The 13,893-nt window shown below is 37.5% G+C and overlaps 1 protein-coding gene across 6 annotated transcripts in view; it reads left to right on the top strand.

Moving 5' to 3' along the window:
* LOC127638926 (splicing regulator ARVCF-like) overlaps positions 1–13,893 on the top strand; it is a 240,378-nt gene that overhangs the window by 56,573 nt on the left and 169,912 nt on the right. For 3 of the 6 annotated variants that reach the window (XM_052120692.1, XM_052120709.1, XM_052120734.1), the window contains exons 1-2: positions 2,593–2,662; positions 11,858–12,078. The exons of 1 other annotated variant lie outside the window; for it this stretch is intronic. The gene's annotated coding sequence lies outside the window, so the exon portion shown is untranslated. Of the gene's footprint in view, positions 1–2,592; positions 2,663–11,857; positions 12,079–13,893 lie in introns of those variants that run through there. 2 more of the 6 variants (XM_052120725.1, XM_052120717.1) reach the window with 1 other exon arrangement.

Here is a 13,893-nt window from a genome sequence, read left to right as displayed (position 1 = left end):
ATCATTTAGGCAAGGGCTAACTTTATTATCAAGGTAGTTGTTGGCCAAAGGGTAGTCAAGTTAAGGCATGTTGTTGCTTTGTTTTATGTTGTAATCACAATTAACAAGTTTAATTTCTATTTGACAACAATGGTTTGATATTTTTGTTAGCAATTATATTTTTTTGTTTCAGAAATTGTTTTGCGTTTCACTTTTAAAATTTCACCTGAAAGCCTTTAATGAGCTATTTATTGGCATATTCCCATTGTGACATCTACAGTATACAGTATATACCTACAGTATATAGTGTGATAACATGCCCCACTATAGGCAATATATGAAATGTTCAATAGTTTTTCTTTGTAGCCAAGGCTTTAAAGTATGTGCCTAAGATTATGTAAACATAAATTGACATTAAAAATAAATCTACCCTTCTAAATAATTACTGGAGGAAATTTGTGACATCTAGCCCCAATCTCCCCCTACATTGTGCAGCATTGTGGGCTGTAGTGTATCTTTTGAACAAAGGCTCTGCTGCTTATACCTCTCAGTAGCACTGTAAATGTCATCACACTTTTAAATAAAGATGACATTTTCATATATACCCACAAATTAGATCTTTTTTTTCTGTCTGTGTAGATCCATAGCATACGAGACGTTCAAATGATTGGCATTTATATTTGGCATCAGAGGAGAGTTTAAGACTGGAATTAAATGTTTTGGACAGCTATAAAATTCTTTCTCTTGCTCTCTTTTAATCTTTAACTGTGGCAGACAGTGGAATATGATCTTGACAGATGTGCGTTGTCCATTGCCAATCCCGTTTGCATGTCTGTAAATGATCTAATGGCCTGATAAGCTTGTGCGAGTTTCTGTCCCATTGACACACATACAGCTGCACAGAGCATATGCAGTTGACATGTTATGTCATGCTGCCTGACCTTCTAATTTGAGCTAATTCTCACAGACTATAGCTTAACAGAAAGTCATTAAATACATTGCATGCATCTGTATGAGTCAATGGCTTGTCCCTGGAGTGTTTTTGTTTAATCAAGCATCTGTCAGAATAGATAGTATTGAGTGGGTTATTCTGTTAATTACAGTCTGTTCCAGTCTGACCCACAGTGAGCCTACAGTCTTCGACTGTTACTGATTGAAATAGGGTAGATCTGATATAAGGGTAACATTGAGTTATATAGCATCAGTAATAATGTAGTGCTTAATTCACTAAGTGTAGCTGTATCTGTACACATGCAATTTAATCAGTTGTTCATTCAATTTCATATAATTTTACACAATTATCTCTTTGAAAGTTGCTAATTTTTTTATGTTGTGTCTGCATAAAAGTAACTACTACATCCAGGCATGTTGATGTATAGAACCAGGGCATATTCTGGCTTTCCCCTCCACATTTCTAAAAGCTTAAAGGGATAGTTCACCCAAAAATAAAAATTCTCTAATTTACTCACTCTCATGCCATCCCAAATGTGTATGACTTTCTTTCTTCTGCAGAACACAAACAAAGATTTTTAGAAGAGTGTCTCAGCTCTGTAGGGCCACACAATGCAAGTGAATGGTGATCAGACCGTTTACAGTAGCTCCAAAACCTAAAAGAAACATAGAAGTAATCCATAAGACTCCAGTGGTTAAATCCATATCTTCAGAAGTGATATAAGAGGTGTGGGTGAGAAATGGGTAAAAATGTACTCTTCTCTTTTTACTATAAATATCCACTTTCACTTTTACATCTGAAAGTCTCATTAGAAAGTGAAAGTTAAGGTGGAGATTTAGAGTTCAAAACGACTTAATTATTGTTCTGTTTCTCACCACACCTCTTATATTGCTTCTGAAGATATGGATTTAACCACTGGAGTCTCATGGATTACTTCTATGTTTCCATTATGTTTTGGAGCTGCTGTACAAAGTCTGATCACCATTAACTTGCATTGTATGGAGCTATAGAGCTGAGATAGCCTTCTAAAAATATTTGTTTGTGTTCTGCAGAAGAAAGTAAGTCATACACATTTGGGATGGCATGAGGGTGAGTAAATGAGAGTATTTTCATTTTTGGGAGAACTATTCCTTTTTCAAGTCAAGATCTAATTTACCTACAAAGTAGATCCAAGTGCTGTATATAAATGTCAGATTTAACCGGACAAACTTAAGTGGATATTTCTTGTGGACCAACACAAGAATTTCACATGAATTAATTAGATTTGTGCAGTATTTTTCTGGGCATCCAGAGTACTCGCTCTCTAATGGGAACATTCATAATTGTATCTGGATGGTGTAATTGAAGCCTGTGTGCATCAGTAAACTAACAGTTGGTTTACACATCAATGGTTCAAGCATCCTTCATATTGAGGCTGTGAATAATCCATTGGAGCAACATTGAGACATTATCTTATTCTATATCCCACATACACCATTGCTTCAATAGAAATTAATTGTATGAAGACACCGCGGTTGTTAAAAGCAAATAGATGATATATTAAAGTAATGCTAGCTAAATTAAAATGATAGACACTGAAATATTATTTGTGCTGAAATGTTTTATGAATACACAGAGAGAGATTCTGCCTGAACTAATTTTGTCCTCTATTCTGTTGTTTCAGGTGTAGCAGTGCTACAGGGATTTTAGGTCTTTTGTGGATGGTGTGGGACATTTATTCCACACTAAAAGGTATATGCTATAATTGAGAGTGCTGATCTTATATTACTTGCTGTAAGCAATGATATTAGTAAGTGCCTTGTTTAATAGCACAATGGTGATGGACCATGATTATTCAGTTTATGGGTTATCACTAAATGGGACTGGCCTGAGACTTTAGCAGCCCAGAACCACAAACATTAGGCTACTGCTTTCCTGTCATTCTTACAGCCATGTGGTTGATAAGAAATGAATCGATGGTTTCAGAAAATGTTCTTCTGTCATACAAAAAATTTATGTAACATGTAAAGATGTTAAAAAACATTTTCAATTTGATTTTCAATTATTAAACAATACAAATTAATGTAGAGATGCATGACACGTTTGGAAATCAGATTTTAAAAATCAGTGCATGCTTTTATCTAATGGCACTTTAGACTGATATTTAACAATGTTCAGTGCTGGCTCAGTTATTAGATTTAATACATATTAAGTTAGTTCTTAAATGGCTTGTAAATATTGAGTCTGCATTGCTCTAAGAAGCTCTGTACGAGAATGACAATAAAAGGTTGCTAAGGCCTCCAGATACTTGAAACCTGAACTTAAAGAACTTGATTTCATGCATCATTTGTATTTCAACAATGCAATACAGTATGTTTCATAATTTTTTCATCAAAAAAGAATAAAACATTCATACTACCAAAATAACCTCCGCTAAATAGCATGTCGAGACTTCTAAAAACCTACACGCATTAGGTTGTGTAACAACATTTTAGATGCTGGCGAGAATTTAATTTGGTACTGTATTTTTGAAAAAAAATCTTTCTTTGTTGAGCCTAAAAAAAACTTGCATGTGAATAGGAGCATGCACTATTAAATCAACCAAAATGCTCTTTATGGGATGAACTTCTCTAATTTAAATTTAGTTGATTGCAATACAGCCCAAATAAAACTCGAAAAACTGGGACACTGTGCTGTGTTCAATTTTAAACGTCCAAGTTTTTCTCAAGTTTTACACTGAGAAGAAAAAAAAGTGAGACACAAAAAGAGAGCATAAAAGAGTTGGCGAATGAGATTAAGCAAGTGAGAGAGAATATAAATGTCATTGTGGAACAGTTAAGTTACTAAAAGTCCCTAATTACAAGCTTGTAGTCTTATGTTATTAGGTAACTTTGATTAGTAGTTTATTAATTTCTTGAATAAAGGACATCAAATGCTTTTATTATACATAATTTTCTTTTCTGACCTTAGCTGCTGCATACTTTAGAAGCAACTGTGTGTAATTGTGGCTTTTTGGTACAGTATAAGCTACCGCTTCACAATACAATAGACGTTTATGACTTTTGGCTGAATAAACAATTATAAATATCACTGATTTAAAGAGACACTTCCCAGCAATTTTTCTGAGGTCCTTGACATTGCCCTTGGTTCTGAGTTTTTGAAATGTATTAGCTGAAGGAATAGTTTGATCAAGTCTTTTATATGTAATTTGAACTACCATCTATAGAATACTGCAATTAAGTCTCAACGAAGTCAGTTATTCTTCATTTGAAATTAGTGTTTGCTTTTTGGTAAACAATGATAAATCACTCTGTTTCACAAGAGGGTTCTTAATGTTTTTGGCTCTTGATTTTGTAAATGATATCCGCATTTGACACTCAGGCCAGCAAGGAATGTGGTTGTTGTCACTTTTATTGGAGGCTATGCATATGGCTCTTGTTGTGTTTGATTATATGAACTGTCATTTATAAACACTAGAATCATGTTGCTCATATTTCTGTCATAGCCCAGTGCATTTACCTTATTTAGCCTGTGTAATATTTACTGTGCTTGTGTTATAAGTCAATAGATTTACAGTAGCTGTCATCACTATAGTGAGTTCTGGAATTAAATTAGGAATGCAATTCCAAAGTTGTGTTGCAATTAAGAACAGCAATGTAAACTGTGGTTTGCTGCTTTCATTTAAAAGTTTGTAAAGTAATGACAATCCACAAGTATGGTATGCTTTCAAGCACCAGATTATTATATGTGTATGGCTGTTAGTGTAATTCATATAGCATATATATATATGTGTATATGTGTGTGTGTGTGTTTGAATATTCCAATAAGTGTTTGGTCCAAGAATGAATAGGCCACAGATATGCCTAATTTAGTCTAATCCCTCAGGTTGCAGTCCAAATGAATGCTTTTATGTGCAAGATGCTCTTTATACGTGAACCGTGGAGTAGTATGAATGGTGAGTTTATCACTTGTGGCCTGGTTAGCTTAAATCTTCCAAATTTGAGCTAAATGGCTTATCATTGTAGATTTTAATCACTGGAACAGTCTCAGTTCTATTTTATCATGAGTAATATCTGTATTCCTTGTAGATGGTTGTGCTTATAATGTAATTCTATGTAATATATGACATATATGTAATATGAGACATAGAGGCATATATACCACAGATCTACTTGGATCTGTTGTAATGTGCTGCTATGTTTCCTAAAAGTTGTGTTTGAAAGGTAGTAATACAGCTCACAATTCTTTTAGTGTACTATACTGTACTTTTTTTTATTTTTTATTTTTTTTTTTTTTATCAGAGGTTTATTGTGGACTTGTTTACTGGAAACTCCTTTTACAATATCTCTGTTAATCTATGGTAAAGGGCTATGGCTAACTAAGTGTTGGGATTATACTGTATACTTTGGCTTGCTTATTTATTTGCTAAAAAGCACTGTTCTTACATGTCTCACAGGCATATACTGTAGCTGATCCTTATGTGCTGTATGCTGCTTTTATGAAATTAAGCTGCATGGTTTCAGTGGTGCCCATGCTGTTGTGAATATATTGGATGTATTGGAATGCAGGATGAGTTGAGGGTTAGAGCAGCGTGACTAATTCTGGGATCTCCTGTGAAGTGTGTGGCTGACTGGCCCAGGCTGTCCTTCACGCCTGGCTGATGAGACTACATGGATAGCATCCTCCTTGCCTGCTGGGCTGGTAGTGGGGTAAACATGTAAATGAAAATGCACATCGCTAGCAGTGTAGTGTAGTTATGCTTAAACTCAAGTGCTGGTCACTCATATCATATAACTTAGGGGAATTTTTCTTACTAAAGACATTTCTAGAGTATCCATTATTTTTCAGAGACTCATGGTCTTAAAGGAAGGGACCCTTCATATAGTCTCTTTGACAGTGGGTGGCCTTGGAGTCAAAAAGCTTGAGAACCTCTGATCTAGCCTACTTCCTACTTATTACTTCACCATGACTGGGTGGGAAAATTGGCTGAACTCTAGAGATCAACAGATATTGGATTTTGCTGACATGATGCTTATGGTGGTGTAAAAGACCAATAACCAGTTAATCAGAAATCAAAATACCTTTTAAAATAGACTAATTGAATGTAAAAAAAGAAGTCTGTCTTTTCTTACATTGATGGGCACAGACATTTAGGCAACAAGAGTCCAAAATGTATAATATATATATATATATATATATATAGTCCCACCTTTTTTGTCGTGAAACTGTCCGCTATAAATCAGGTGCGCAAACACCATTCCTCAGAATTTTCTAACTGAGGGACAAGGAGCGCATCGCTCACACCTCAGAAGAACTTTAAGTCTTGTAGTGTGTTCTTTCACTTTGTCTCAGAGAAATGAGGTAACATACGTAACAGAGACGTTTTCTTACAACACAGTACACTTGACATTACGTGCTTACTCAAATGGGGAACAGAAACCAATCACGCCGCACAACACAACATAACCTTCAGAGAGTAAACCTGATGCAGCAGTCCCGTAGGACTTTCATTTATTTATAATGAAAGTGCTTGTGTCTTTATGGTAAATTACAATGGCCTGAATGGAGGTGGTTGTGTAAAATGATAGGGAGCCCATACTTAAGGGGAGAGGCATAAGTATATGTTTGGCAAATGAAATAGCAAGTGCTCTAAACAGAGAGGACTTGTGAAGAGAGAGGTGTTTCATCTAGGTTGTAAAACCTTGCAAATGTGTTTTGAGAAGACCATCCTGCTGCAAACATATGTCTTGTAAAGACACACCGTTTGTCCATGTCCAGGAGGAGGCCATGCCTCTAGTTGAGTGTGCTTTAACACCAACTGGGCAAATCTTACCCTACGACTTATAAGCTAAGGCAACCGCATCAACCATCCAGTGAGAAAGTCTTTGCCTGGAGACAGACATTCCTTTCATGCATCCTCCATAGCACACAAAAAGCTGATCAGACAGTCTGAACTGGCGGGTGCACTCAACCTCATCCAAATTAAATTGAGGAGTGAAGAAAGCTTGAAGGTGAACCACCTGCGCTCTGAAGGGCGTGGTTAGAACCTTAGGCACATAGCCTTTTCTGGGTTTGACAGTGGCTTTTGAAAGACCAGGACCAAACTCCAGACATGAATTGTCAATTGAGTACATATAAGTCACCGACCCATTTTACTGAGGCCAGAGCCAGCAGTAGTGCAGTCTTCATGGCGAGCATGCGTAAATCGTTTCATACCCGTTTCCAGGTGTCCAAAGTCGGGCGTAAATTGTGGTCAGTACTTTCTTTCTGAAAACTTGACCCAGTATAACACCCTGTTGGTAGAGCGCTGGTGCTGTCCATGGTCCTAGAGCAGCCAGAAAGTGGTGAGTTACCACAATGAACATGAAAATGAAATGAATTCAGTGGTAATGATTTTTCAGTTTGAACTGAAACAGACACAGAAGAATGGTCTGTACACACTCTTTCATGAGGCACACATGCATGAACTTCTGGGGAAAGGTTTGCTTTTTGTCAGTTGACATTGGACTTTCCGGATTTTCCATATGTTAGAGCAGCAAGTCTCTGTATTCGCTCAGTAGTGCCTCCTGATTGGCTTGTAATAATGAGTCGCTGAGGTACTTAAAGCGCAAACAACATTCATTTTCAAGGGGGCGAGCACCACATCAGTACATTTCGTGAATGTGTGGTGAACCACAGACAGACTGAAATGAAGGACTTCATGAAATGAAGTAATTTGCAGTTCTCTTGCATGCCAATTTAAAAAAGAAGCATGTAACGCTGTGTAAATTGGTACATGAAGAACGCATCCTCCCGATCTATTGCTGCAAATCAGTCCTGAGGATGAATATGTGATTAGATCTGTTTCTGAGTGTCTTAGTAAATCCCACTGTGTCCTAGTCTGTGTACCGGCATACTGTGTGGTCAGACCACACTTGATCGTTGTAATCAAATCACTTTGTCACCCGACCATATGCACAAGTGCAGCAGTGGGTGAAACTCTTGTGTGCAGTTCCGAGCAACATAACAGTCATGACAGTGACGAGACGTATACCAATTTACAATAAACATCAGATTTACACAACACAATTTACATATCTAATGTACACATAATTACACAACACAATAATAATATACAATGCACAGTAAACAATATAAAGTTGACTGGAGTCTCTGATGATCCTCCAAGCTTTTTTCACACACTGCCTGGATGGAGGGAAGCTCACCTCCGATGATGTGTCTGGCAGTTCGCACCACCCTTGGCATGGCTTTGCATGGCTTTGCGGTTGAGGGCAGTGCTATTGCCGTACCAGGCAGTGATGCAGCCAGTCAGGATGCTCTCTACAGTACGGGTGTAGAACCGTGTGAGGATGTGGTGGTTCATTCCAAATGTCCTCAGCTGTCTCAGGAAGAAGAGGTGCTGGTGAGCCTTTTTCACAACAGCCTTGGTGTGGAAGGACCATGTGAGTTCCTCAGTGATGTGGACACCGAGGAACTTTAAGCTGCTGACTCTCTCCACCGGTGCTCCATTAATGGTGATGGGGCTGTGTTCTCTGTCTTTCCTCCTGAAGTCCACTACAAGCTCCTTGGCCTTACTGACGTTGAGTGAGAGGTTGTGCTCCTGACACCAGCGTGTCAAGAGTGTGCAACTCCTCTCTGTAGCCTCATCTTTGTCAGTGATCAGACCTACCACCGTCGTAACGTTAGCAAACATAATGATGGCATTGGAGCTATGTGTTGCCACACAGTCATGTGTGTACAGGTAATACAGGAGTGGGCTGAGAACACAGCCCTGCGGGGCTCCAGTGTTGAGGGTCAGTGATGAGATGTTGCTGCCCATGCTAACCACCTGACGTTTGCCTGACAGGAAGTCCAGGATCCAGCTGCACAGAGGGCTGTTTAGGCCCAGAGCCCGGAGTTTCTCATCAAGATTGGAGGGCACTATGGTTGTTGAATGCTGAGCTGTAGTCTACAAACAGCAATCTCACATATGTGTTCCCAGGTGGGAGAAAGCAGTGTGTAGTGTAGATGCAATGGCATCATCAGTGGAGCTGTTGTTGCAATATGCAAACTGCAATGGGTCCAGTGAGGTGGGCAGCACAGAGCAGATGTAATCTCTGATTAGCCTCTCAAAGCATTTGCTGATGATGATGATCACTGATGTCGTGGCCCGGCAGTCGTACTCTGGAAACCTCCAGCTCCATCCATTAGGGTGAAAAAACTATAGACTAACTATTGTCATTGATTTGTTCTGATAACTGATAGTTCCAAAAGCAGCTATCGGTGCCAATTATCAGCAAAGTTTATTAATGTTAATGTTAATGGAGTCATATGTTAATGTATTCATTGCTGTGACAGTGTAACCATGACTGAGTGGCACATTTTTCAGCTATAGTTTTCATAAATCATTTGATTTGACTGGAGAGGGACCTTGAAAGTTTTAAAAGAGTATATTTAAAAGTACATTAAATTCTTTTATTTTAAAATATATAAAATATATTTTACTGTGATGGACTGGCGACCTGTCCAGGGTGTCCCCCGCCTTTCGCCCAATGTTAGCTGGGATAGGCTCCAGCCCCCCGCGACCCTGTACACAGGATAAGCGGTTGACGATGGATGGATGGATGGATGAAAATATATTTTATGAGGATGTTCCCAGTTGAGAGTAATGAATCCGAGCAATATGTGGTTTGAGGCCAATTTCAAAATATGTGGTTTACTTTAAATACAGTTTCTTTCATGATTTAGCATTGCTTATTACGTTCAATCAATAATTCTAGTGCTTCGCCTGTTCCTCAGTGTGCCTGTCGGAGAAATTGTCTGCCACAATTGTCGTTTACTAACCAAGTGAAACAGGAACAACTTTTCCTATTTGTAATCAACAGCATGCTATGAAAGAGCTTCAGTTTGCAATCTGATGAACAGACGTGTTTGTTTTCAGCCTTCAGCCTGTGCTATCGTTATTTCATTAGAGAGATTACAAAGCTGTATTGGCATACCACTGTATATATAATATTTGTCAAAATAAGTCTATTTGCATCTTGAAGTTACTTTTAATGAATGTTCACTGTGCTGTTTTCCTAAGCTGTTTTATCAGTCAAAACACAGCCAACACACACAACAGATATATTCAGAAATCCAGAGAGGCATAAATTCTTATGCCAAGTAAAACAACATCAGAATCATGCGTTGAAATGGGTACGTCCATTTTTATGACTGCTTCTGTCATAGTTTTATGTTTTCAATTTTCAAAGCCTTTTGTATGTACTTTCATTCAGTTGTAGTTGTATGATTAGCCATTCTGACTTATGAGTTTTGGACACAGACTTGATTTAACAGCACATTTAATGTTTTGATGAAGGATGCAGAAATGACCTTTCTAATGGTAATTGTTTTATATCATTAAAACTCTTGAATGTATAAAATGTCCTCTTGTCAAAGTGTTTAACAATGCCACTGCTTCGCTAACATAAAAGCAGAGAAATGTGGATTCAATAGCATGTATGGGTAAAGCAGTTTTGCTTTGTTTCTTGAATAACAGGTTTGGAGACATTCCTGTTGCCTTACCGCAAGGTTTCCAAATGGGTTTTGTTCCAGTACATTTCATTTTGGGATTGATATGCTAATGTTTTAATTGACAAAGTATGACAAAAATAGGTTTGTTTTATAAATTCCTTAAAAACACATTGGAATGTGAAAATACTGCTGCAGAAAAATTATTGATTATTTCTTTGTGCATCCAGTTTGAAGTCCGTTACCCCAAGTATGAGAAAATGTAATGTTATTGCTTGCTTTAGCAAGCACCATACTTGGGGTTAGGTGTTTGAACAAACCCTCCATTTTTTTTTTTTTTTCCCCCTGGCAAATGATAAAATGGCATAATGAAATCCTATTAACTTTGTTTGAAGAAGTGACCAGAGCCATATCTACAAAACCAGAATATCATTGGGATATAGAGAATTTGACTAAGCAATCAACCAGAACACCTTAGCAACTACCTAGCAACATCCTAGCAGCCACTCACAACATCCTAGCTACTTACCTGCTAAAACTCACCAAAACCCAGAACAACCCTTGCAACCACATAGAAATGCCCCTGGCAACACCCAGAGCTGCATAGCACAACACCCTAAACTCGCTTGCACTCAAAAAAATGTTTTTTTAATGCTTTCCTAATTTTATAACAAAATTATATAAAATGTAATCAAGTTATCTTTAATAAAATAATACAACTTAAAATATTTGTTTTAATATTTAAATACAATTTAAAAATTATTTTTTGGCCTGAATTAAAATTTAGTCTGAATCTTAAAAACACTAATCTTTATATTTTCTTGGCTTCTTACTTAACATAACATTACTTCGTCTCGTTAACAATTTTATCAGAATCAGAATGAGCTTTATTGCCATGTATGCTTATGCACATGTGTGTGTGTGACATAAAATTTAGATATAACCAATAAATAAAAGAGAAATATACAATTGAGCAATAATGTTGTTAAAATATTTTAGATATAGATATACAGTTATGTGCAGGTGATATTATGTATTGAAAAGGTGGTAGTATATGTTAAAGAATATAAATGAAATATAGATATAAGCAGGAATGGATGGATTGAATAATGCACATGGCTGTGTTGACAAAAAGGAAAGTATTTGGGGACAGTTTTAACTGATCATGAGGTGGATGGCCTGATGGGAACAAATTGTTCCTGTGACCGGCTGTTCTATGGCTCTGTGCTCTGTAACACCAGCCAAAGGGCAACCATTCAAAAAGGAAGTGTACTGGGTGAATGGGGTCAAGAGTGATTTTACCAGCCCTTTTTGTTACTCTGGATGTGTACAGCTCTAGCAATGTGGGTTGGGGAGCACCAATAAACCTCTCAGCAGTCCATGCTGAGGACCATATTGCTGCAGGCAAACACTTAGAGTGTGTGTGTGTGTGTGTGTGTGTGTGTGTGTATACAGGTAGAGTCACATGGGGTAACCTCCTCGTGGTCGCAATTAGTGGTTCTCACTCTCAGAGGGGCACCAAGTAAGTTGTGCGGGGATTGCGGAGAGTAGCATGAGCCTCCACATGCTGGGAGTCTCTGCGGTGTCATGCACAACAAACCATGTGATAAGATGCGCAGATTGACGGTCTCCGATGCGGAGGCAATTGGGACTTTTCCTCCACCACTCAGATTGAGGTGAGTAACCATGCCACCACGAGGACCTACTCGAGTGGGAATTGGGCATTCCAAATGGGGAGAAAAGGGAATAAAAAAAAATTATATATGGGTTACAGTATGGCACTGACAATGGAAGTGAAGGGGTCCAATCTGTAAATGTTAAAATACTCACTGTTTCAAAAGTATATCCACAAGACATAAGCAATACATGTGTTAACATATTATTAACCTTTACAGCTAAAATAATGTGTTTAAAGAGAAGAATTCATGTAAGTGCTTTAATAAAAATTATATGCTTCCATTTCTGCTTTTAAAACCTCAAAAAATGGGCCCAGTTCACTTCAATATTATGTTTTGTTCAAGATGAAGACAGTACATGGACACTTTCTGTTGTCAAACTTTGTGGAACCTACAGTAGTTAATGTTCTGAAGTATTGTTCAAATGTGGTTACTTTGCATGAACACCTATGTAACTTATGACTCTGAGACCAGTTGGTGAAAAGTAATTGCAAAAGATTTAGAAAAGTGAATTTAGTTCTGGGAAAAGGTCATTTGTATGCAGGTGCCATTTGGTTTGATACTTTCTATCTAATGCACTGACATTTCATAAAAAAATTTTTGGTGTAACTTAAGTAACTTATTCTTTTTGAGACACATGCTCTCAATTTTCTTGCATCATTAAACCATGATTTTTTTGTGAGGCTGCTGTAATATCTCCACAGAATTTCAAAGAGTCTATGCAGGGGGAAAAAAAGCACACAACAAGCACTTCCTTTAAAACATACCATCACGTCTCTGTCAATGAACTGTGAATTTTAAAGCAGTCTGTCTCAGCCGTACCCTGCTGATCTCTTCCAGATGGATTCAAAATAGTTTAAACTAAGATGCTACTGGTGTTTTCAAAAGTGGGAATGAAATTACAATGAAAATATTACACTAAAAAGTAAGGAGCAAATAAACAACAGAAGGAAGCGTTCATTTATTACACAGCTCTCTGAAATACTTCATTCTGACTGGACAATCAATGCATTCTGAGTTCAAATGTTTTTGTATAATGACTGCTGAACATTTCGTGGTCTGTCACTCTTTTCTTCTTATCCTCTACTCATCCTTCTAACCTGGTAACATTTGAAGTGATAAAAGCTACAAGTAAGAACAGCTATTGTTTCAATGTAAAACTAAGTTTTTGTCCTAACCACCTACCACCTAGTTGATCGTAATGATCAACTAGGAACAGGACAGTTTGTCAACTGTTTAGTTTGTGTTTCTGTGGCACTGCATTGTGCTGGATTGCACGGCCCACACTGTGAAATCTCACTGGTTTAAAAACCTGCTCCACATAACTGTACATTAAATAGCAAGTAAGTTCTGATTATCTGTGGTTGCATGGCAGTTTTGAATTTAGTGCAGACAGATTTTTTTTTTTTGTCACATTGCGCCTGATAAGATCAGAAATGATAGTTAAATAAATTATAATAAAACTGAAATCAGTATTTCATTTATTTATCTATTGATTTGTCTTGGTAAATAGTAGCATGTAATAAGTGGGATAATCTACAGTCAGGTGGTCATTATCGCAAAATACCCCACTTCACATCTGATGACTCTGTCAGGATTAATTTTGTGACTATGCTGTATTAATTTTGGATTTTAAATGTTGTCCCATTGTAGTGCTGTCTGAACAGCTGGGCCTTAACCATTTAGCAGCATTAGCCATTCTCTTTCTTCTCGCATCATGTAACTCCAACTCAAAACCAGATCGCATTGAGATCACTTTCCCCTTCAATTCGTTTGTGAATGGTGTCTGCACAGAAAGTAATTTCCCTGTCCACT

Source organism: Xyrauchen texanus, chromosome 4, assembly GCF_025860055.1.
Source record: "Xyrauchen texanus isolate HMW12.3.18 chromosome 4, RBS_HiC_50CHRs, whole genome shotgun sequence".
NCBI lineage: Eukaryota > Metazoa > Chordata > Actinopteri > Cypriniformes > Catostomidae > Xyrauchen > Xyrauchen texanus.
The sequence above is the reverse complement of the archived record's forward strand: the minus strand, read 5'-3'. Positions and strand labels throughout refer to the sequence as shown.